The following is a 9,173-nucleotide window of genomic DNA, read 5'->3' on the forward strand; positions in this document are numbered from 1 at the left end:
AAGTGGACAAGCTAATTACTCACCGATTCTTTGACAGCTTGCTCTTGCATAATGACATTGCTTTACTTCTGCTCAAAGAACCATTTAACTTCAGTGTCATGGGATTCCCCATCTGCCTCACAGAGGTCAATGAGATACAAGAATGGAAAAAGTGCCACTCTACCAGTGAGTTACTGTAGCCCAGACCACTGGAGGGTAGCATCCTGTCTGATGTATGCAAAGAGAAACAAAAATTGCAGACTCTGCTGGCCCTGGGAAGGCTGCCTGGTGGATTTGGGACCTTTAAGGTTCCATGATGAACCTTCTCCTCAGTTCACATGGGAGCTGTCCTTCCTGGGCCTTCCTGGCCTCCTGGAGCAAGATTGTAGAACATGAACTTTGAATAGGACCTCAGAGATGACCCAGGCAGAGGTTCTCAGAGCCAGAGGGGTGATTTGGAGAAATGTAGAGGGACATATTGATGGGGAAAGGGGTGGCAAAATGGACTGGGAACCAGGAAATCTATATCCATGTCATCCAGCACAGTTCTGTTCCAACTGATAGTGTTGGTTCTATGCTCTTAGGATAAGGGGCTCAGTGGCTAAAATATTGAAAACCACAAGCAGAGGAGAAGGGCATAAACTGAATGTGAAATTGTCTTTATAGAGTCAACCTGCCAACTACTCCCACCACTTTTCCCAGCCACACAAGATGGTGACCTTCGTCCTTCATCTTGGCACATGTGTCTTGCCCCATAATCAACAGAGCAGAAAAAAAAATGTATTCCAGTCAGTGCTCCTCTTCCCAGCAGTCCCCTAAGGGCTGCATGTGGATTCCCACATGGTCCCCAAGCTCAGAGCTATGTTAGAATTCCTGGTTGGGAATTGCCCTTAGAAGTTTATCATGAGCTTCAAAAAGGGCCACCTTCTTAACATAGAGTTCCTCATGCTTCATCCAGCACATATTCATTGATCCTCTTCTATGATCCAGGGAGTGCTCTAGGTTCTAGGGATTCAGCAATACTGTACAAAGACAAAACTATCCTCATATCTGGGGAGTGAACATTTTAGGTATTAGACTCAGCTCCTTAAGTCCATCTTTGTGTATTGTGGGCCCCCAGACAGAAATTGTCACTGCGGGTTCTCTTTACATCCTTGTGGATTTAAATGAAAAATGTTTTAGGGCCCTTATTGGAGTCTTCAGCTTCTGAAGCCCGGTAGGGCCCAGTTATGGGGACCTCTGGATTCAGAGAGGGTGGGTTTGAGAGTCTGCTGGCCATCCTTCCCACTCCACCTCACTCAGTCCACATGTGGGTTGTTCTCTGGACCATAGGGAAGTTCCCTTGTCATTGAGGTGAAAAGATACAATGTGGGTGGGTGCTTGACCTCCAATCATAGGGACCACTTTGAGCTTAGGGTCCTCTCCCCATCTGCTTCTTTTTTGGGTCAGTTTCTCATGGAGGTGTACGTGAAAAGCTGCAGAAAGTCCACATGGAGCTGTTTAAATGGAGTACGTGCTCCCATATGTTACCTCTGATCACCTGGGACATGCTGTGTGCTAGGAGCGCTAAAGATTGGAAGGATGCCTGTCAGGTAATGGAGTTGGTCCTTTGCTGGGAGAAGAGCTGCACAGAGGCTGGCCCATCTTTCCAGGATAATGGTTCCTATCTCACTCCTCTGAATAAGTTTCCTAAGGCTGCTGTAACAAACCACCACAAACAGGGGGGATTACGACAACAGAAATGTATTCTCTCCAGCTCTAGAGGCCAGAAGTCTAAAATCAAAGTATCCACAAGTAAGTCCATGCTCCCTTTGGAGGCTCCAGGGAAGGCTTCCTTGCCTTTTCTGGCTTCTGGTGGTTGATGACAATCTTTGATGTTCCTTAGCTTACAGGTACATCACTCTAACCTCTGCCTCCATCTTTACATGGCCTTCTACTCTGTGTGCATGTCTCTTCTCTTTTCTCTTAAAAGGACAGTGTTGGCCCAGCTAGTGTGCCTCAGTAGTTGAGTGTTGACCTACAAACCAGGAGGTCATGATTCAATTCCTGGTCAGGGCACATACTCAGTTGTAGGCTTGATCCCCAGTAGGGGGCATGCAGGAGGCAGTGGATCAATGATTCTAGGTCATCACTGATATTTCTATCTATCTCTCCCTCTCTCTTCCTTTCTGAAATCAATAAAAATATGAGTAAATAAATAAATAAAAGGATAGTGTTGGATTAGGGCCCATCCTAATCCAGTAGGACTTCATCTTAATCAAACGAATTACATCTGCAAAGACCCTTTTTTAAATAAGGTCAAAGCCTGAGGTTCCGGGTGGATGTGAATTTGAGAGAGATGATCTTCAACCCAGTATAGATGCTCTGTAACCAAACAGAGGCTGTGCAGGGTAGTGGTTGGGGGTGCAGGCTCCCCTAGCTTCTCTCCTGACTTCTCTACCTACTTGCCTGTGATTTCCCTCTGTGCCTTTCAGATTTCATCATCCGTAAAATGGGAATACTAAGAGTCCCATCTTGTAGAACAGCACACAGTAGGGAAGGGTCACAGTAAATGCTGTGAATATCGTGTTCTCCATCACCATCTCTTACACCTGTTCAGTGCTCAATAGCACACAAACCACTTGCACAAATACTTGAAAGGGTTAAGCACTGGCCCTAGGAAGCAGGCCTATTTCAGATGGGGAGACAGAGAATCAGGGAAGCCGACAGTCTTGAGGAGGACACACCAGCAAGGTAAATTACAGACCCAGAATTCTAAGGAAGGCACGCTGACTTTTGGGGTGAGAGCCATCTTTTGGGTTCCAGTAGAAATGGGGCTCCAATGCCAGATCTCCAGCCTGCTAGTGCCTAGATTTGGCTGCTTATCAACAACAAAGGTGCTGAGAGCTACCACTGAGTATAGGCTCGCCACGCATCAGGGCCCAGCTAAGTGCTGCACAAGTTTCATTTCCTTCCATTCACACAGCCATCCTGCAGGAGACATGCAGTTATTATCACCAGCACAAAAACCACACCTTAAAACTCTGAGGAAGATTTTCACATTCTCTCTGCTGAAGCTTCATCCTGGGATTGGAACCAAGGTTGGTTTGGCTCCAGAAATTTAGGTTCTTTTTTTAAAATTTTATTTTTAATGATTTCAGAGAGGAAGGGAGGGAGAGAGAGAGAGAGAGAGAGAGAGAGAGAGAGAGAGAGAGAGAGAGAGAGAGAGAGAGAGAGAGAACATCAATGATGCGAGGGAATCATTGATTGGGTGCCTCCTGCATGCCCCACACTGTGCCCTTGAGAAAAATCAAACCCAGGGCCCTTCAGTCCACAGGCCGAAGCTCTGTTTGATGAGCCAAACCACCTAGGGACATAAATTTAGATTCTGGACTGTGTTCTGACGAGCATCTTTCATTGAGATCCTCCCTTTTTCAAAGAAATGATTGCAATTCATTTCAAAGAAAGGTCATGGGATTATCCAGTAACTTCAAAGAATCTGATAAAGGAGAGTTTGGTTCCAAGTAAGGTGATGGGAACAGCAACTTCTTCCTGAGAACATTCTGGTGAAAAGAAATCAAAGCATGTCCTGTTTTTGTTTGTTTGTTAATAGTTTTGCATTAGAATTTTTGCATAGTATTGAATGTTCAACTTTTGTTTGTGTCACTCAGTATTTTCAAAGATAACTCTTTGTAAGCCGAGAAATCATATGTACTGCCTGGTCCTATTTCTGTAAAATAATAATGACCTATGCATATTTGCATGCATAACGATATGAAAAGTTGACTCAGGCATTTCCTCTGCACGGTTGCAATCACAAATGTTACTTATTGCACTTATTGGAATAGGTTGTAAAGAAAATTCAAGCAGTGAAGATGGCTCGCAGTTTACCTCTTACACTCCCCAGAGAAACCATTGCTGTAGAGTCCCATAGTCTACCCGAAATTCTTCTTACACACAATTATGTATCTATGTATAAATTTAATTATTTATGTAATTATGGGTATTCTTCATGTTTTTTCCATATCTGAGTTTTATGACTTCTTTTGATTGAAGACACTTTATTCTTCAATAGAATTTTAAAAGTGGTCCAAAAGGTTGGGGCATGAAAAGCAGTGTAGGCATCAATTTTTCACGTCAATGATGTCTGTTTTGTTTATCTGTGCTTTTTGGCAATCTTTTTCAAGATGTTCTTTATTTATTGTTGACTTACAGATGTCCCCCATTCCCACTATTTTAACCACCTCCACCCAGCCCCATCACCCCTCCTTCTGGCCATCACCAAACTGTTGTCTGTTTCCGTGGGCTATGCATATATGTTCTTTGGCTAATCTCTTCACCTTCTTTCATTCAGTGCCCCCCACATCCTCCTTCCCTCTGACCTCTGTCAGTTTGTTCCATGCCTCTGGTTCTATTTTGTTTGTCAGTTTACTTTTTTTCATTATATTCCACATATAAGTGAGATCATATGGTATTTGTCTTTCTCTTGCTTATTTCACTTAGCATAACAATCTCCAGGTCCATCCATGCTGTCATAAAAGATAAGAGTTCCTTCTTTTTATAGCTGGGTGGTATTCCATTGTGTAAATGTATCACAACTTTTTTATCAACTTATCTACTGATGGGCACTTGCGCTGTTTCCATATCTTAGCTATTGTAAATAATGCTGTTATGAGCATAGGGGTGCATATATTATTTCTGACTGGTGTTTTGGGAGTCTTAGCATATATTCCCAGAAGTGGGATCACTGGGTCCAAAGGCAGTTTTAATTTTTTGAGCAAATTCCATACTGTTTTTCTCAGTGGCTGTACCAGTCTGCATTCCCACCAGCAATGCACAGGGTTCCCTTTTCTCCACACCCTCGCCAGCACTTGTTTGCTGATTTATTGGTGATGGTCATTCTGACAGATGTGAGATGATATTTTTAAAAGTGTAAATTGTTTAAAATTTCATGTTTTCAACTATAACACTTAAGTGCATGGTTGGAATTAGAAAAAATATATATATATATATACTTATCAGTTGGTATGCCTGCTGTAGTCAACCAATTGTCTATTATGGGGCACTTTTTGCTGTGGTGAGCAATCCAGAAAGAGCAATATGGGCTGGCTGAAAGTGGCTTTGAAGTAAAAAGGCAAGGGACAATTGGAAGAATTCCAGAAAAAAAAGCAAAATTGCTTACAGGCAACATGAATTAGCAACTCACTTCTTTGTACATCAAAAAGAATGCACAGAACTGGCTGAGGACTGTGATGGATATTCCCTTTTGACCATATTGTCACTCATCATCATTGCTTTTGACCAAATTGCTTGTCACTCTTTCTGACAGTCACAGATCTGGGAACATAGCCATGTAGTTGGAGAGTCTAATCAAAATTTAAAATGTCTGCTCATCAAAAGATGCTGCAAGTGCTTCTTGCCTTGTACCAGGTGCCTAAACAATAGGCTATAGAGTAACTTGTTACTGTCCATTCTATTCCCAAACAACATTTCTCTCCTAGGGTGACAGCGGGGGGGCTCTGGTTTGCCAGAAAAAGGACAAAAACATATGGTACCAGCTGGGCATTGTCAGCTTTAGTGTGAACTGTGGCCAGAAGAATATGGTTGGAGTGTACACGAAGGTGTCTAATTACCTGTTATGGATGTTTGAGGAGACCACAACGGCAGGAAATACCTTCATGCCTGATCCAGACTCTGGGTACAGTTTGCTTCTATCACCATCGCCCATCTTGTTACTCTCTTTTGTGATGCTTCTATTAACCCTGTGACTAAACACTGTATTACCTCAAAACCAAGTGTCCTTCTCAGTTTGTGGAGTAAGGTCAAGGGCATGGTGAAGGCTGTGAGGAGGGATTCTCATATGATTAGTTGTGCCTGAAGTAATCATATACATATAGGGGTGCTTAAAAAACCCGGGGCCCACAACCACGCCTATTGTTCCCCTGGATCTTGGGGTAAGTTACCAATTTCAGCCTGAGTCCCCTCCACAGGCTTGGGTGGAGGGTCCCTCCATGGGGTCTCTGAAACAGAAAGCCTGTTCTTTCCTCTCTTACAGACAGGTATCCTTCCACAACTTATTTCATCTTCCAAAGGCGGTGGTAGCTCTCAGTTTTCTTTTGCTCCTGAAATAAGAAACATTCCAGCTCCTCTCCCATCATTTGTAGCTCATCCCTGAGACCTACAGATTTGGTTTCCAGAAAGACCCTTGTTCTTTGCCCTCCTTCGCTTCCATATCTACCATCTGGTTCAGAGTCTCCATAAATGCTGCTTTTGGCTATCATAGATCATGGGCCATGATGCTAAGATTCAGGACCCAGAAATCATTAAAACAGAAAGGTCCTAGAGATACAGTGGGAAAGCAACACACTGTGAATGGGTTGTGGTAACCAAGGCACCTATGCTTGCAACTATCAGAAACAGAACCTGAAGCAAACAAGGAAGTGAGTAATATACTGGGGCAGGTAGCACAGAATCAAAGGAAGAGCAGCACAGACTTGGGAGGCTGTTCTAGCAAATAGCTCTGAGTGGGACTTAATCTGGGGTGCATTTGGGGCCATCAGGAAGAGTGGGTAGACTCTCTATCCTTCATGCAATCATCCATGAGCATAATTCTTCCAACCAGGCTAGACATGGTAAGTGGCATTCTTCTCTTCTGAGGCAACTCAGAATAGTTTTGAAGAGAGAGGGGGAAGCGGTAGAGTATTCAAAAAGATGTGCGTATTCCTTTGAATTTGCCTTCAGTGGAATTCATTGAAATGTGAACAAAGATGTAAAAGGAAAAGGAAAATTCAACCTTTGTGCATATGCAATTTGAGAGAGGAGAAAAGAGGATGACATTTGTCTTTCTCTGTCTGACTTATTTCACTTAGTATAATACCCTCTATGTCCATCCATGTTGTCACAAATGGCAAGATTTCATTTTTTTCATGGCCAAGTAATATTGCATTGTATGTATGTACCACATATCCTTCATCTACTCATCTAATGGGCACTTGAGTGGCTTTCATGTCTTGGCTATTGTAAATTACATTGCAATAAAAATAGAGGTGCATTTATATTTTTGAATTAGTGGTTTTTATTTATTGAAATTATACCAAGGAGTGGAATTGCTGGGACATAAGGTAGTTCTATTTTTAACTTTTTGAGGAACCTCCATATTGTTTTCCTTGATGGTTACATCAATTTGCAATCCCACCACTAGGTGGGTACTAGAATTATCAGGGAGAATCACTTCATAAATCATGTAAATATCTAACAAATACTGTATACCTGAAACTAATATAAAATAATATTAAATGTCAACTGTAATTGAAAAATAAAAAAAAAAAGAGGAAAAGACAGTTTATCTACATTGGCCTTCATCAGCTGCATCAAAACAGGACAGCTTGGCTGCCTCTGAATCTAGAGAGAGAGAGTGGTTGGAACAGCATTTAAGGGGGCAAGAGCGGGAAGAATCAGTATACAGTTATGTTTTGCCAAACCTGCAAAGTTACCACAGAAATTTTGGCTATTGGTAGGCAAGGAAATATGTCTAGGAGCAGATGGGATAGGGTCCCAGAGAAGGTATGTTTAAAAATTTCCTCTTGCCCAGCCAGTGTGACTCAGTGGTTGATCATCGACGTATTAACCAGGAGGTCATGGTTCAATTCCCGATCAGGGCACATGCCCAGGTTGTGGGCTCGTTCTCCAGTGCGGGGTGTGCAGGAGGCAGCTGATCAACGATTCTCTCTCATCATTGATGTTTCTCTCTCTCTCTCCCTCTTCCTTCCTCTCTGAAATCAATAAAAATATATTAAAAAATTTTTCTTTTTGTGAAGAGGCAGTGATGCAGCCTGGCCTTCCGGTTGAGAAGCAGAGGCTGGAAGAGACTGAGGCCCAGGTCTAGTGCCCTCACCTCAGGACAACAGGTTGACAGAGAAGATGAAACAGGCAGGCCCCTCAGCCAGGCTCCTATGAAAAGAAGTCTGTGCAAAAAAGGGGCTGCTTTTTGTCAAACTATAATGTTTATCAATCCTGAAAGGAAGAAATGAGAGATCAGATTAGGGTTTTTCCCCTTCAAAGTAAGGTATAATTTAAACAGAGAACAATGCCTCTATCTTAAGTATATTCTTTGATGAATTTTTAAAAATGCTTATAGCCATGTAAACGCACACTCCTATCAAGATATAGAACACTTCTATCACCATGGAAAGACCCTTTGAGTCCTTCCCCTACTAACTCCAACTTGCTGCCACACTCCATCCATCCCACCAGGGTCAGACACCATTCTTGCTTTGTTCACTGGGTATTAGTTTTCCCTGTTATAGAACTTTCCATTAGTGGAGTAACATAGTATGTACTTTCTCATGTCTGCTTCCCTTAGCTGATCATAATAGTTTTAAGCTTCATCTATGTTGTTGCATGTGTGTGTAGCTCTCTCCTTAATACTGCAGAGTGGTATTCCACATGCATCTTGATGAACACCTGAACTGTTTCCAGTTTGGGGCTATTATTTAACAAGGAAAATGACTATGAAGCATCTTGTGACAGTGTTTTTGTGTAGATGTTTCCATTTCTCTTGGGTAAATACCTAGAAGTAAAATTTGGGGATCATATGGAAGAAACCGACCATTAAATAGGGACACCCACATTGGAATGTTACTTGAACAAAATATAAAATGTATTGTATTAAGCCTTTAAAGTTTTAAGTTTGTGTTATAGCAAGACGTGTTACCATATTTACCAAACTCAGCATACCTGACAACCTACCTAGCAGCTGTCATCTGAGAAGAGAGGCAGTGTTAGATGCTGAGGTTGAAATGGGCATCAGTGATTAATACAGAGGTAATCCTGAAAAATCAAAGTCATCCTGGAAAGTCAAAGGCCAGAAGTGTTGACTATTAGAAGTATGATGGACACAGCAATTGTGGTAAGTAACAGGACCGGGAAAATCATTGTAATAGTGTGAACATCAGGGATCTTGGGCATTGGTCACTAGTAATGGGGTCCCTAGCAATGAAATAAAGCTCATTAAAGTCTTAATTGACATGTTTAAACCAAAAACAAATGACTACAAGTGATGAGTAGAGGCCTCCTTGAGCACAAGTCTTGAACAAACACTTAAAAAAACAACACCCCAAGATCTTCGAGTAGCCGATAAACATATATAAAATGTTTTATACATATTAATTATCTAGGAAATACAAATTAAAGCCACAATGAAATAACTCTATTAC

The sequence above is a fragment of the Plecotus auritus genome (assembly GCF_963455305.1).
Source record: "Plecotus auritus genome assembly, chromosome: 6".
Classification (NCBI taxonomy): domain Eukaryota; kingdom Metazoa; phylum Chordata; class Mammalia; order Chiroptera; family Vespertilionidae; genus Plecotus; species Plecotus auritus.